General features: G+C 35.5%; 1 protein-coding gene across 4 annotated transcripts in view; it reads right to left on the bottom strand.

Annotated features, from left to right (window-relative positions):
• LOC148942275 (uncharacterized) overlaps positions 1-17040 on the bottom strand; it is a 207482-nt gene that overhangs the window by 172015 nt on the left and 18427 nt on the right. Inside the window, exon 1 of one of the 4 annotated variants that reach the window (XM_089103422.1) lies at positions 16479-16507. The exons of 1 other annotated variant lie outside the window; for it this stretch is intronic. The gene's annotated coding sequence lies outside the window, so the exon portion shown is untranslated. Of the gene's footprint in view, positions 1-12359; positions 12408-16311; positions 16427-16478; positions 16508-17040 lie in introns of those variants that run through there. 2 more of the 4 variants (XM_089103420.1, XM_089103423.1) reach the window with 2 other exon arrangements.

Genomic DNA, 17040 nt, shown 5'->3' with positions numbered 1-17040 from the left:
TCTAAAAACTGTATCTTTTAATACCAATAGATACATCAAAAGAACCACATTTTAATCCTGATTTCAAATATATAAATTTCATCAAGTTTAGTCCTACCCATAATAAGTTACGCGCCTGATAAAATTTGGCTGATTTTCAAAAAATGGGGTAAAAACAGCCTAAAATCTATAGAACCTTAATGAATATCACACCATCAGATTCAGCGTATCGGAAAACCCTACTGTAGAGGTTTCAAGCTCCTATCTGCAAAAATGTGGAATTTTGTCTTTTCTTGTCAGAAGAAAAATCACGGATACGTGTTTATTTGTTTTTTGTTTTTTTTTCCCAGAGGTGATCATATCGACCCAGTAGTCCTAGAATATCGTGGGAGGGCTAATTGGAACGGAAGTTAAAAATTCTAGTGCCCTTTTTAGTGACCAAAAAAATGGAGGGGAACTAGGCCCCCTCCCGTGCTCATGGTTTTCCCAACGTCACCTGATCAAAATTTCGAGATAGCCATTTTGTTCAGCATGGTCGAAAACATGATAACTATGTCTTTTAGGATGACTTAATCTCCCAAAGTCCCCGGGGGGAGGGCTGAAAATTATGAACTTTACCCAATGTTAACATATAGTATTGGTTATTGGGAAGTACACAGACGTTTTAAGGGGGGATTTTTTCTGGTAGTGGGGTGGGGTCGAGGGTTATGTGGGAGAATCTTTCCGTGGAGGAAGTTTTCATGGAGGAAGGGACACTGTTATGAAGGGGGTGCCGGATTTCCAAGCATTTAAAAAAAAATCCCAAATTAAATTAAAAAAACAAGATTTTTTGATCGTTCTTTACGCTAATGTTTGCCTTTGTCACAACTTTTTTTTAAATAAAAACTTTAGCGTAAAGAGCGAGGCGTTGAGGAGGGGACAGCCCTTTTCACATACGGAATAATTTCTGTTCGTTTTAAGTTTTAACGTCGCTCCTTACTTTCAGTTAAAAAAACTCCTTATTTTTATTTAATAAAGAATAAGTCGCATGTTTTCGTTTGTCAGTTTTTTTTTCAAAAACACATTTTTTGAAAAAAAATGTTTTTTCAGGTTAAGATTAATGGCTTAATGGCTTAATGCATTGCTTAATATGCCATTAAGCAATGTTTTGTACTATAAAAAAAAAGATTTTTTCAGTGGAACTCAGGGGCAATGTGCAAGAGGCGGGTTTTTGAACCTTCGTTTAGTATTTTTGACTATTCAAATTATAATAGTACCCCTTGTGTTGATGCCAAGCCTTTTCACTTCATAAAGGGTGGCAAAATGAACTATTTTCCCGGCCATATTGCAATTTTCAATTGAGCTAATAAGAAAACTTAATATCCAATCGGGAAAGGGCATTTTTCTATTGTTTCCACGTTTTCCAGGGAGGTAGTGCTTTGCAAAAATCTTAGAGGAGAGGGGAAATTTCATAGATTTTGACACTGCCCTGACTTGTTCCTGATTCTTGACTTGTTGGAAATACTCGTAGTCGCGGAAAAACAAAGCATTTTAACAACCAACTTGGTTTCGGTGTTTGTTTTTGGAGAGTAAATGATATATAGAGAGATGAAATCATTCCAAGTGGGTCTGTGAAATATCTGCATGAACGAAACATGTATTTTGCAATAGGTTGCATAGGTTGCATCAAGACTAGGCTGGGTAATTGTAGACAGAGAAAAGCCAAGACAGATAGTACAAGTAATTGAGAGGCAAATGTTCAAATGGCTGAGGCACGGGTAAATGGCAGGAGTATGAATGACTCTTATTGGACACATACTTGTCAGGTTAGTTTTTGGAAAGGCATGCCTGCCTAGAGTCTTAGGCATGCTGATCAAGAATTTACAATAGAAGCGGTTGCTTTAAATGAGCAATTAAAAGAATCTTTGTGAGCTTTTGGTGACCTGCTAGCCCTTGCAGGAAAAAAAGGAGAAATAATTTGGGATAAGCCTACCCCATTGCAATACGCAAATTGTCTTATTTTCAAGATGAGAAGGGATGCTCAGAACCTTCAGTTGAAAACTTTAGAACATGAAAAATTGATTAAATATCTTAAAATTTCTATTTCCTTGCATTCCGAGCCTGTTTGGGCAAAACTGAAGTTTAACGGCACGCCATTCCAAAGACTCACTATTTCCAGAAATTAATTAAAAACCTTTTCAAAAAAAAAAGTTTTTTTTTAAAGTAAAAAACTCCATTAAACCAAGAATGAACAAAAATAGAATAAAATAATTTACCAGGCATACAACTACCACAAATCAGTATCAATAAATAAGTGAAGCCCAAAACAAACAGAAAATAAAATGAATAACATAGTCAAACTCAAAATAAGCAGAAATTAATATGAGCAGGGTTTTAAACCCCTATGCTTTCTAAAAGCCAGAATATACTTTGTACTTTACTAAAAAAAAATTCAAATGAATTTACTGAAAAATGTGCATTGTCAGTTTAATATGCCTATGCTGATATTTATTGCATAAAATCTTAATTTATTTTAGATTTCTTAAAGTTATAAAAGTGAAAATATTTAAAAGAATTTTTTCAGTAACGTACAAATTATATTCTAACTTTTAGAAAGCATATGGGTTTTGAACCCTACTCATATTAATTTCTGCTCGTTTTGAGTTTGACTCTTATTTATTTTAATTTCCGTTTTTTTTGGCTTTCATTTATTTATTGATACTGATTTGTGGTAATTGTATGCTTGGTAGACTATTTCATTCTATTTTTGTTCAGTTTTGGTTTAATGGAGTTCTTTACTTTTTTTTTAAAAACTTATTTTGTGGAAATTTTTTTTTTTTCATTAATTTCTGTTCGTTTTATGTTGACATACTCTTTTTCAGGGACAAAGAAAATATAGTTTGAATCTTTCCGGTTTTCCTTTAAGAATTTATAGTTTGGCCTGCTATTTATATGCTGGAGAAACTTTTTCAGCAATTTTTACCAACAGAAACTCTTTCGAAATCATGACACAAATAATAGTGTTTAATTTAGTTATATACATTCTCTAGTTAACCTGATAAATAAAAAAGTCAATACCTTTACCAAAAAATACATTTATACTCTTTCGCAAGCTGTACACTTACACTTTTTTGGTTCAGTAAAATTTTAAGAGAAGAAGTAGTAATAGGAGTAGCCCCAAAAATTTGAACTTGATACCCTTAGTCATTCTTGGTATATTGTAGAGACGTCTTATTGGTAACCAGCATGCAAACAGTGTATTTTGATTTAATCTTAAAGCATCACTTTGTTTTTAAGCATAATGGGCAAATTGCATTACTGTGGGTGGTTGACCTGCCAAATAATCCTAAAGATATAGTTACTAGACCATTCAGCTATGCTGGACAAAATGGCTGTCTTAAAATTTTGATTGGAAGTGTCTGGAAAATTATTAGCTAAGGGGGAGGGCTGATTGCCTCCAATCACTTTTGAATATTAAGAGAGCACTTGAACTTTATTAATTTTCACTCAAATTAGCTCCTTTAAAATATCAATTATACTACTAGCTATGGTAGAGCATCACTGCCTATGTCCTTATATGCCCTATAGTGTTTGTATGCCCTTTAAATACCTGCATGCGTATAGGTTTTTCCTTTAATTGAAACTCCTCCTAGACGTTCCCCAAAAGTTTCAACTTAAAGCCATTAGTGTCGTTAGTGATAGTAACCGTAGAAGCAGCATTAAATGAATACACATAGTTAGACCCGGTCCCGCGCTGATGAGGGAAGACCGGCGGCGGTGGGGCCAAAAATAGCAGCAGTGGTGTGCTACCAGCACGTCGCTTTGGCTTTAAAAATACGACCAAAGGCTATTTTCGTTAAGAAGGCGATGTGTTATGGTTATACATCGTCTGTGTGTGATTTACCGCAATGTATGGTAGAATGACTGTTGTCATGTCACTATCTCTGAGATCTATCTGAATCACTTACGCCAGAGAAATTTCTTACAACAATATTTGGGGGAAAATATTAGATTATATTTGTATACCTTACAATGTATGTGAATTGAGGAACCAGAGTCTATACCCGTGCTATTCCATCAAACCTGCCCCTCCCCTTGCCTCTGAGAAAATATTGCTACTACCCTCAGTATTATTAACCATGAATGTCTATGAATTTCATCATCCACGACTCGAAGGGGTGGCGCGCCGCTCGCGCGATCAATGTTGACCGCCAACATTAATGTTTTTATCAGTCTTTCTCAAATCAGAGCTTAAATTTACTTTGTCTACTCATTGACAGTACACTTTCATAGGATACTCCACCTAGTATCCTACTGGTAGCTTCTGGTAGCAACCAAACTGTCATATTCCTGTTAAAGTCTCTCACCTCCCTTCACAATCCCTTTTGTATTTTTTGTTTTGTTTTTTTTAAAGCAGGTACATAATCTTCAATGAGGTCCGTCTCTCTTTTAAATTAAAAAAAATAGTTAATTTTTTGGCATCCCTGCTTTCAATAAGAAAATTCAAGATATTATCATTTAAATATAATACTTCCCTAGCACCCTCCCCCCCTCTGGATACCACCTTGATAGGATACCGTCTCTTCTTTAAGTTAAAAAAATAATTAACTTTTTGGCATCCCTGCTTTAAAAAATAAATAAATTTGAAAGATTATCATTTAAATATAATACCTCCCCAATCTCCCCCTCTGGATACCACCTTGATTGAATACCGTCTCTAATTTGAATTAAAAAAAAATTAACTTTTTGGCATCCCTGCTTTCAATAAAAAAATTAAAGGTACTATCATTTAAATATAATAACTCCCTACCATCTCCCCTCTGGATACCACCATTACGGGATATCGTCTCTGCTTTAAATTAAAAAAATAATTAACTTTTTGGCATCCCTACTTTCAATAAAGAAAATTCGAGATATTATCATTTAAATGTAATACCTCCCTCTCCCGCCTCTGGATACCACCTTGATAGGATACCGTCTCAGCTTTACATTAGAAAAATAAATTACTTAATAATTAACTAGGTCACTATATGGTTCAAACAAACACGCGAAATAATATTAAACAGCTCAGTGTTCCTTGAAAAAAAAAATTAAGGGTATGAGTGAAGGGGTACAATGACAACAAAAAAAATATCGAAATTATTCAAATAAACTTCAAATTATTGGAAAACTGAGTCATAGATTCGCCGTGGCATTCAATAAGATCCAAAGAATCTAATTAAAAGGGAGAACACGCAAAAGCCAAATTAGGCCAGTAGCCTATGAGAAATTGCAAAATACCCAAGACAATGAACACGTTCAATAGTGGGCCCTGTCTCTTTCAAAATATTTCAATGGTTTCCGAGGGAATTCGATATCATTTTCTTCTATCTCCACTTTAAGTGAAAAAAATAATTATCTTTTTGGCGTCCCTGCTTTCAATAAAAAAAATGAGGTATTATCATTTAAAAATGATAGCCCCCTCTCCCCCCCCTTATAGGTAATAATTTACATTTTTTTATGAATCATGTTTTTGGGGTATGATTTATAATCAGGAAAATCGAAATACTAAACCACACGAGAAAGAATAGCTCCTAGTTTGCGGTTGACGCAATAAAGAATTACCGCAAAATCAATTTAAAATCAGCCGAACACCGCCACCTCTACCGGCGGCGGCGCGCCTGCGGCGTGCCGGCAGCGTAGCGACACTTTGGCGGGGGCCAACCGGGTCTCTCGTTGGCGGCGTTCGGTCGATCCGCTGGCGTGACGCAGGGGTCTACACAGTGTCTCAAAATCAACAACCTATGAAGGTATGAAGGTGATATTTTCAGAAAATATTTCTGTTGTACGGATGGCAACCTGCCATCCGTATGCAGGTTATCAAAAAAGCATATCAGCAATATATTAGGAACATTTTCGTGAGTGAAATTAATACTTACAGTGCTTCTTGTGGGGGATGTTGAACCAACCAAAAGACAACATTTACATCATAATATTAATGCTTCTCCTACAACTACTGCTACTATTACTGCTACTATTGCTACTAAAACTAAGACTACTACTATTAACTGTACTCTTACTACTGCTACAGCTATATTTAAAAGTTCTACTACTGCAAATAATAAACCTTAGTATATTAAGGTTAATTAGTTTGGTGATACTGAAACTATATAGAGTTCAATCAAAGAGCAGTACACTCATACAGATGGTCAAGACTACGTATCAACGATATTTCAGGACCAGTTGATGGTATTAAGTTAAAAATTTCATCGTGTGTTGAAGGGGATATTGAAAAAAAAGTGCTATAAGTATACTGCTACTAATGCTACTATAACTATTGTTACGCATAATTACTGAACCTTTGAACAATGCTGAAAAAAATGATGCCTAAAACTTTGTTTCGGTATTTGTTATAGGAAATGATAAGCATGGGGGGAGGGGAGGTTTCTCTCAAATTACTTCGATTCCTAAAAAGGGCACTATAATGTCCCCGTGGGGGGGGGGCTGTTTGCTCCCAAATCACTTTGACTCTTAAAAATGGCACTATAACTCCCAATTTCAAATCAAATAACCCCCATCTGATGTTTATACGTCCGCCCAATCCATAAAAACCTCATATATCCTCATAAAATAACTTACAACCCTATCCCCGGGGCGCTGGGGGGTTGTGTCATCCCTAGAGACACTATTATATGTTCTTTGGACTGTTGTGGAAAATCGCTATCTCGTATTATCAATCACATGCGCTTGGTGAATGGAGGGGTCTTAGGAGGGTGGGGGGATAAATGACCTCCATCGCTTTTGACGCTTAAAAAGGAACTAGAACTTCAAATTTTCAACCAAATGAGCCTCTTCTAAGGTTAAACAACCATTCCTTCCATGAAAACCTTAAATACTCCCTGGACAAAACTTACAATTCTCGCCCCTAATCTTTGGGTTTGTTTCAACCTCAAAAGCCGTGTTATCTGATATTTAGACTATTTTGAATAGAATGGCTACCTCAAAATTTCTATTAGATGCATTTCGGGAGAATACGACGTGTACGTGTGTGTTTGTGGGGGGGGGGGTAGCTGCCCTCTGATCAATTTTACTTTTAAAAAGAGGACTAGAGCGTCTGATTACCAGTCTAATGAGATCCCTCCGAAGTTCATATGACCACGCTTCCTATAAAGCACCTTATATTATCCCAGGGCAGAACTTACAGGCCTTGTCCTGAGGGCTGGGGGGATTTTATATCCTCAAACACATAATTTCTGGCTCTTTCAAATACTTTTAACAAAATGACTATCTAAAAATTTTGCTTGGAAGTGCTCGGAGAAATGATGGGCGTCGGGGGGGTAATGTGCCCTCTGATCACTTTCGAATAATAAAAAAGGCACTAGTCCTCAATTTCCAATCGAATGAGCCCTTTTTGAAGTTTTTACGACAACACTTTCTATAGAAACCTTATATGATCCCTGGGCATAGCTTACAATCTTTGCCTTCTGGGCTCCGGGGGTCTTGTCATCCTCAAAGACATAATCTCCAGACCTTTCAACCACGTTGAACAAAACGGCTATCTCAAGGTTTTGATTGGATGTGTCTGGGAAAATGATGGGCGTGAGAGGGGGGTTAGTTGCCCTCCAATCACTTTCGAATATTAAAAAGGGCACTAGCCCTTTCAATTTCCTCCCGAATGAGTCTTTTTTGAAGTTTCTACGGCAGTGTTTTCTATAAAAACCTTATATGCTCCCAAGACATAACTTACAACCCTTACCTTGGGGGTTGCAGGGGGGGGGTGTCATCCTCAAATACCTAATTTCCAGAGCTTTTGACTACGTTGAACAAAATGGCTATCTCAAAATTTTGATTGATTGTAACCGGGAAAATGGTGGGTGTGAGAGGAGGGTTAGTTTGTTGCCCTCAAATCACTTTTGACTATTAAAAGGGGCACTAGCCCTTTTAATTTCCAATTGAATGAGCCCTTTTTGAAGTTTCTACGATCTCCTTTTCTATATAAACCTTAAATGACCCAAGGGCATGACTTACAATCCTTGCCCTGAGGGCTCTGGGAGGGGGGGGGTGTTATCCTCAACGACATAATTTCCGGACTTTTCAACTACCTTGAACAAAATGGCTATCTCAAAAATTTGGTTGAATATGTTTGGGGAAATGGTGGGCGTGGGAGGGGTGTTTGTTGCCCTCCAGTCACTTTTGACTAATAAGAACGGCACTAGCTCTTTCAATTCCCAATCGAATCAGCCTTTCCGAAGTTTCTAAGACAACTCATTCGATATGAAGTCCTGGTGTAAAAAAAAAAAAAAAAAAATAATAATAATAATAATAATACATTGTCCCAACATCGTTCTTTACTTAGGTAGCACTATTGTGCTGCCTATGAAAGGTCATCATTTTCTATCAATATATCAAAATTTTAATAACCACAGCGTAATTAATGTTATTATCAGCTGAATATTTATGAACAAATAAACATGGAGCCCAATGCGGCATTTAGATCATACTTTAAAGCTTTCTTCTAGATGGGGGCTTGAAACCTCCTTTTAAATTTTCAGATCATGAGAAAACGGTTTAATATCTTGAAATTTGTAGTTCCTAAGATTTTGATTTTGAGATCTTGGGACAAAAATTATTGTCTTGTAGCATAAAATGATAAAAAATGTCATTATGCTGTGGTTTCTCAAGATTGGGATCTGAAAGCCGCTTGTTTAGAGTTCTACATAAAGCAAAATTGTTCGGCTATCTTTTTCTTTTATTTGGCATTTTATCCTTATTTTGGAAAAGTTACAAAATGGCAAAAAAAAACGCCACGCTAATGTGGCATAAATTCCTTTGTTACTAAAACAGGGTACTAATTATTACAAATTTGACTCTAATGACCCCTCTTCCAACACTATATGACCACTGGCTCCGTAGAATCCCCCACCCAGGGATAAAAAAAGCAGACACATCTGGGCTTCTTGTGCTCAAAAAGCGAATTTGTTTGTTGTTCAAGGTGGGGTACTGTAATTTGTTCTATATCATCTTTTATCATGGTAATTCCAACAGGGCAATTTTCATTTCGATGTAATGGCATTTTCCAAAGGTTTTCGGATATTTTTCGAAATTCCCATAAATGTGATTTGCAGTCAACATTTAATGCTGAAACTATTGGAAATAATAGTTTACTTTCCTGAATCAGCTTAAATTGACAATTTTTTCACTAGACAAGTGTTTTTTTAACGCGTTTCTTAAGCAGTCTTTTATTATGGGCTTGGGGCTGCTCTTCATTAGGTTGCAGCTTGCTCAGCTATAAAAGTAAAATGTACTGCAATCAGTGTATTTGAGCAACAATACGCCAAAGTGGAGAGCTTATCAGAAAATTTGCTCCGAAAACTACACTGATGTGAAGTATTAAATGCGCAACTATTTTAAAAAGTGTTTGATTTGCACGGAATCGCCGCATTAGGTAACACTGAGCTACAGACCCACATTGAGCTACAGCACATAGGTAACACTGAGCTGGACTCACATTATTAGAACACGATTATTTATTTTATCATATTCATAAGACCATAATATTTATATCATTTTATTTATAAGACTTTAATTATATATCACATGTGTCGTATTTATTAGGCGTCCAAACACGGGACTTGGGAACAAAAAGTGCTTCTACTCAATGGGTAAACTAATCAGCGTCGAGCAACATTAGTAATTATAAAAAATTATTTTAGAAGAAATACAGTTTTCAAAGAGAATTAAAGAACAATATTACTATTCTCATGCTTAGCTATTTTTAACAAAACAAAAAATTGTCAAAATTGACTTTGTAATAAATTCTATTTAATGTTGGACATACAAACATTAAGAAAAATGGTAATCTAAATAAGAGTTTCATAATTTACCCGTTAAAAATTAATTGACTGCAAACCTAACGAAGGGAGGGGAAGCAACTTTGTGGAAAATTAAGTAAAAGAAAACCTAAGGAAGGCAGGGGAGTGACTTTGGGAAAAGATAATAGAGGGGGTTACTGGAGGGAATATAGAATTCACCTTGAAATAGAAAATGACATTAAAATACAAGTTTCCCTGCCTAATAGCTAAAATGTTTAGTGTCCTGGGGCCAGGACAGTCAGGTTTGGCTATGGGTCTGAGGGCGAGAATGTGATTCATTTTAAAAGATAAAAACAATGCATAAGAAAATCCATTCTAGTATATAAAAGAAGGTGGGGCGGGAAGGGCCTCCCTACAAAGCTTTGGAGTAGTCGGCTTTACCATTTTCAAGACAGAAAATATTATTTTTCTTTAAAATTACGGTCTTCAGTCATTTTGAAAAAGGAAACAAATTCTCTAAAATGGATTGGAAGTACAAGCCCTCAAAATTGATGCTAAAAAAGATTTTACCTCTTTTTTTTAGATTTGCTTGAAACTTGTGTCCTTATGTCTTTGTGTTTAGGATTTCAAATGCAATAGGAAATGTAGAAAAAAAGCAACAAACAGTGGTTCCCAACCATTGGGCCAAAAAAAGGGCAAAGAAACCTTTATTTCGTAAATAAGTTCAGAATTAAGACCGAACGTCCTTAGGTCAAAGAGACGATTTGAGGAGAAGCCAACAGTGTCTTTACTTTGAGGTGGCATTCGTCTTTCCAAAGCTGGGCCGTTCAAAAACAGCCATTCTTGGATGGAATTTGGGATTGGGGGGGACGATTTTTCAAGTTAAATGACTCGAAAATAACTATTTAGTTCAAACTATGGAGAAATAGCTCAAAAATAAACTACATAAACATCAAATTGACAATCTTAAAATGAATGGTGACTCCCTACCTGTCTCCCTTAGGAATTTTGATATAATATTGAAATTCCTGACAAGGACTAAGAAGTGGTCTTAGTTGGGACCAGCCTGTCTTCAATTAGAAATCCTTCTGATAGAACCTTTTGACTTACCAGATTTTATTTAGTTTGTTAACCCCTTTGTATATATATAATAGTTAGATAAAGAATATCATGTCCTGAATGCATATTGTTTTCTAATCCACTTAAATGAGGAGATAGCAATTATTCTTTTCATATAGAAGCTAAAAAGTGGGCTCGAATTGTTGCTGCTATTTGGACTGAAAGTTGGATGTGTCCCGACTGTTCCTTTAAGGATACTTTTAGCATGCAGGTAAACCCTTTAAAGTAACCTGTTTTATCTTTTCCTCGCACCCCCCCCCCACTCTACAGATTTATGATTCTGGAAGCTCAATATCCTCTGGGAGATTATACCGAATCTCTACTAACCCTGCTTTCCCATGGGATAAATTAAACTTCCCCTGCCTCCATAAAAAAGAGGGGTTACCCTCCTCAGGAAGTGGTATCTCAGATTGAGGGTAGCGCTTCAATTTTCGTAGACCCCCTCCTACTCTCAGCCACCCCAGTCACATCTCTCACCCCACATCACGAGAAGTGTCAGTTCAGATGGAATTTAGCCATTTTTTTGCTGCATGTGATGCAACATGTCAGATTTAGCTTTATCCCAAAGGGTTGACTTCCTTTGTTAAGAATTGCGCTTGCCAGATCCAGTTAGCTCTGGTAAAATCTGAAATTCTTAAGCCAGAGATAGTTTTGTGGCCTTTGAAACTGAAACATAAGCTTGAAGAATCTTTGACCTATATTTCCAGAATTATTTCCACTCCACTGCCCACAATAACTATCTAGAACTCCCTAAGCAGTTAAAAATACTCAGTGTCTCTAGATATTGCCCACGACATCCTCCTCCCTTCCAACTCACTGATGAAACTTATGAAACATTGTAACATCCCCTCAGCGGAAGTTAATAATTCAGCACTAATTAATCCTACCAGGCAAATGACCCAGTCCAATTTTCCTTAGAGGATAAAAAACTTAAATCTGTGTTAGTAAAGTCAGTGAAAAGGTTACCGACCAGTCCTGTCAAAATCATAGGGATGATAAAATATCAATTGTTTATGAATCAAAGGAACTCACAACAAAGTGCATTGCTACTAATGACAAAAAGTTCTCGAACCCTGGCCTTGTCAAAATGACATTTCTTTAAGAGTTTGCAAACAATCCCTAAGAAGTAACTGCAGATCTAGTCGTTGTAGTTTGTTGTATTTAAGTAAATTTTACCTATCAGGAAAATGTAGTAAGATCGAGAGCAATTTTAATCATGTAAGTATTTTTTCAGTTTTTTCTAGTGGTCATTCTTTTGGTTGCACTCTCTTATTTTTTCTATTTTTTCTTTATTTTTTTTCTATTGGTAATTCTTTTGGTTTTATTCTTTTATTCTTTTACAATTTTAATCTTTTAATTTTTTCAGTTTTTTCTAGTCGACATTCTTTTGGTTACACTAACGATCATGATAAGTTGCCGTTTTTTTGTCTACCCCCAGCAAGAAAATTGCACCAGTCTGTAAAAGACAGAAATTGTAAGAATAACAACTACCTCTTTACCTTTCCTTTTTTAGTGCATAATCCTCATGCCAAAATCTCATAGAAGTTCTTCAAACACACCTCTGCCATTGACAAACTCTTATCAATCCTCAATTTTCCCTCATTTTTTTTATCATCTCCCGGCCTCGACTCATGGACAAGAACTATCCTCCTCGTTTGGGTATTATACCCAGTCTCTTAGTAACGTCTGTCCCGTCCTTATCTAAATTTGAGAAAAAACAATTTCCCTTCTTACCACAGATTTTCTCCTCAATACACAAGTGGGTTCTATCCCCCCCCCCGACGCTCCCACAAAACAGAGATTTCTTAACAGAACATTTAGAAAGTAGCAGCCACCAGGTAACGGCCGTTTAAAAGATTATCCCTATACCGCTACTGTTCCTTGCCAAATTAACACTATCTTAGAAATAATACTCGCCGTCCTCCTTTCCTCCCAGTCCCTGTTCTACTCTCCTCTATAATCCTCCTTCCAAAAGGATCACCATTCTCATCACAAAAAAGGGTGGTTTTCCTCCCGCTTTTCACGTTCCTTTCATTCTAATCTGGCTCCCACAAATAACAAAAAAATGTTAGTTCTAGCAATTGTTTTAGAATCCCAAATTTCCTTGTTACGAACGACGAAAGTCAGGATTCTACGAATTGATTAAAATAGAGGCCCACGCCCAGGTACACAAAAGCAATTCCCGTAACACAGGTCCAAGCACGGATTATTGACCTATTGAAAAAAAAAGAAAAACTCCCAATTCGTAAAATTCAGTCCTCACGATCACCCCCTAGATAAAAGAGAGGCGGAATTTTATTATTTGTTTGTAATCATCTTCCCCAAATTAATTCCTGCCCCAAATTCTTATGATTATGATGAAATCGTTTGAATATGACCCTAAGTCTTACCACATCATTTCAATATGATTGTGTTTTGCTGATTTTTATTATTTCCCAAATTAAAATGCTGCACAAAGGCATCGATTCTACTAACAAATACACAGTAGTGCCAACTTTGTCCTCTGTAAATTAGAAAAGGTCAGTTTATTTCAAGCTGGTCATTCTAAAGATTTAAATAAAATTATCTCTGCAATTCCCTGAATTTAAAACAGATAAAAGAAATACCAAAGAAAGTAACCAAAATTACTTCCTTTGATTTGACTTGCACTACCTTTGATTTGACTTGCACGAATATGCATGCGTTCGATCACGCACCTTTAATCCCTCTAGAGGGAAATTACCATTTTTATTCATTAGTGGAAACTTTCCAGTTTAACCCAACACCTTCCGCTCCTGAATTTTCTTATCGGTCAATTTCCAATGATGACCTTTCCAATGTCAGATTACAAATGAAAATTGGCTGTCTCTCATGGGGAACAAAAACATTAATGATTAAGTTTCTAACTTTCCTAATCTGATTAAAACAAAATATATAAACTCCTTCCCTGAGAAAAGGGTAAAAACATGTTCTAATGACAAACCGTACATCACAAGTAAACTGAAAAATTCAACTAGAATTAAAGTAAATCTACTAAACCATGGTGAAACGTCCGCTCCTAACTCGGTGCGTAAACATATTATAAGAGAAATACGCCAAGCCGTTTCTATATATTAAAAGTATCAACTCAAAGATTTTTTCTCTACTATGCCAAAAAAAGAAGGTATAATAAAATTAAAAAATGAGGGAAAACCCAAAATAATATTGATTTTCATCTCCAAGAGAAGCCCTTAGATACAGCCAACGGTTTGAAAAAATTCCTTTTATCCATAATACAAAGTCTCCCTCCACTCACTTTAGACACTCCCTACAATTTGAACCCTACAATTTTGATGTCAGACGTGGAGACAAAAGTTAAAAATAGAAAAAGCTGTAGCACTTGTCCGCTTGAAATTCCGATTGAATTAATCAAAATATTTGCTGACAATTTTTCAAAAGCTTCGTCTTTATTTTTTCATGAAATTACCTCTACTGGTAAATTCACAAATTGCTGGAAATTAGGTGTTATTACTCCCGTGGAAAGAAAAGGTAACAATTAAGATTTTCAAGCTGTCCACCCCATTACACTTACTCCTGGGGTCTTTAACTCATACGAAAGCTTTTTGGCTGAGTTGTTGAAAGTAAAAATAATCCTAAACGTTGACCAGAGGCAATTTGGAAACTCACGCTCTACACTCACAACCCGCTATTTTGTTCATCTCATTTACCACCGTTGCAAATTCAATAACGGGCTGTATCTTATAGCAGTGGAATTACAAAAAGCTTTTGATTTAGTTAACCATAATCTATTGGTAGAAATACTATTTAATGAATTTCAAGTTGACCCCTTTTTAGCAAGAATGATTCCGTCTTTCCTTCTTATAAAACAAAAGTTGTCAATTACCTCAATGTATATTCTGGTCCCCTTCCAATTTACAATGGTTTACCCCAGGGAACCCTCTTAGGCCCAAAGTAATTTCTGTAATGCTAAATAATCTTGATGTCGATTTCTCGGATAGGTGAAATTTTATTTTAGCGATATGTTGAAATAATTCTAAAAGAAGCTCAATGGATATCCTGGAACAAATATTAGATGAAGCTGTTACTAAGTATATGAGTCATCCCTTAAACGTCAAGGATTTTAATAATTAATTCCCTTATGATTCCCCCTTCGTTCTCCTGGATAATCCCTCCTGAAACATCATTTAGTTCTATGATATTATAGGGTGTTATCGTCTCACGCAACTTTAAAAGGGATTGTTAAACTAATGATACTTGAAAACGCTCAAATATCGCATTTTCTCTCCTTAAACTTCTTAAAAAATTAAATATTCTAAAGTGCATTGTTTTAGAATTTTTCTTTCACTTGTGTACCCAATCCTTCAGTACGCCTGTTCTGTTTGGCATCCTGGTATCTCCAATAAATCGTCAAAAAAAGAAAAAGAAAAAAAAGAGGCAGTCCAAAAAAGGTGCCTAAAAATTGTTTTTAATTATGTTTTTTATATCACCCTTCTTCGGAGAGCCAATCTGGTCACCCTCAAGCGAAGGAGAAGAAAATTTCCCGTTTGTTTCGCCAGAACCACCCTCCATAACCCATCAAACAAATTATTTTTTCCCTAGTCAATTTCCCCCCTTTGACCTCGCCTTTCTCATTCTACTTCAACAAAAATCTCTCATCATACCCTCGTAAAATTGTCCACTGAAAGATATGGATATAGTGAACATATTAAATAAGCGAGTTTCCCCCCATTTTTTATCTTACATTTGATTATGTTTATTTTGCATATTTTCAGATTTATTTAATTTTGTTTTACTAAATTGTGTTTGTAGATGTTAGTCACAAGCTCAAATTGTATTTCTATTTTTATATTGCTTATTCCCTTTTAAATCTGCGAGCTCTAATTGTTGTTGATATTTTTTATTGTTTTTTTTTACATTTTGATAAATATTAACCCAACTAATATTTGCTCGTATTTTTTTTTGCAGGTGATTTTTGACTATAATGTGCAAATTCAGCCCCCCTTGGGCTTGTAATAGAACTTTTTGAGAAATAAAATTATTTTGCTTAACTTGGGGAAAACACTTTTGAATTATGGCCAAAATTTACAAAATTGAGGGAGGGGGTCACTGCAAATTGAAATTCTATATGAAAAATTGGCTAACTTACTCATGACTTTAAGCCCTAAAAGAATCTCAATCAAATCTTAATTGCAAAAAAAAGCTATACAGTATGCAAAATTAGTATAAATGACATTTAAAACAAGTAGAATTTAAGATGGATAATCATGCATTGTTTAAAAATTACAGACATGATTATGGAATATTGAGCGAAACCTAAGACTACCAAAAATTAAAATTATTGATAAAGTCAATCAGAAAACTAATATGTATTACCACAAATAATAGTAGGTCTACCATCCCCCTGATTCCAAAAGGGCTTTTGTATCCCCCAAAAAACAACCAATGCTTCAAGAATTCTATTTACCTCGGGCCTATTCAGGAAATCAGGAAATCCAGCTTTTAATGTTGTCTAACGCCGCATACGTACTTAGAAAGGAGCGAAAATTCTATGGTTTTAATATGTTTTATATGTTTAATATTTTCTTATGCACTTCACAGATTTTATGTAAACACGACTGTAACAAAGCTTACTTCAGTCAAGCCGGCGCAGTTGAGGGAGAACATTGAGAGCTGAAAGTGGTGCAACAAACTAAAACTAACTGTATATCGGAATCAAGGCTACTCCCAATGGAAACTTCCTGTTCCAGCCTTTCTAATTTTGAGCTATTATTGGAAAAATACTTTCCGATTTAAATGTTAGGACAACGCCCAAGCTCATTTTTTCAAATAGTCTTTTAACTGGTTTTAAAACTGATTTGAGATACACAAATTTAATAAATGCTAAGTTAGAGAGAAAATTAAACCTAGATTGCCTCATTAGGAGTTTTCAATGTTATAAGCTTATGATATCCTTAAACTACAATTTAATCAAATCACCACTAAGGTTATAAATTTTTAAAGATCCTTAAGCCCAATACTGGGTAAATTTGTAGCTGACAACATAATTTAGCCTGGTTCAAACTGAATACATCAGTTTATGCCTTTTTTTATGCTCTTTCACATTCCAATAATCGCTCCAAGGGGAAATTACATTTTGAGCCTTAATGGGTTAAAGGCGCTCAAAATAGCCCATAGTAACCAAAAGCTTAAAAAT

This window comes from Artemia sp. Qi Xiang Cuo, chromosome 17 (genome assembly GCF_049724085.1).
Source record: "Artemia sp. Qi Xiang Cuo chromosome 17, ASM4972408v1, whole genome shotgun sequence".
NCBI classification, from domain to species: domain Eukaryota; kingdom Metazoa; phylum Arthropoda; class Branchiopoda; order Anostraca; family Artemiidae; genus Artemia; species Artemia sp. Qi Xiang Cuo.
Note: the sequence above shows the minus strand (reverse complement) of the source record. Positions and strands in the feature narration are given on the sequence as shown.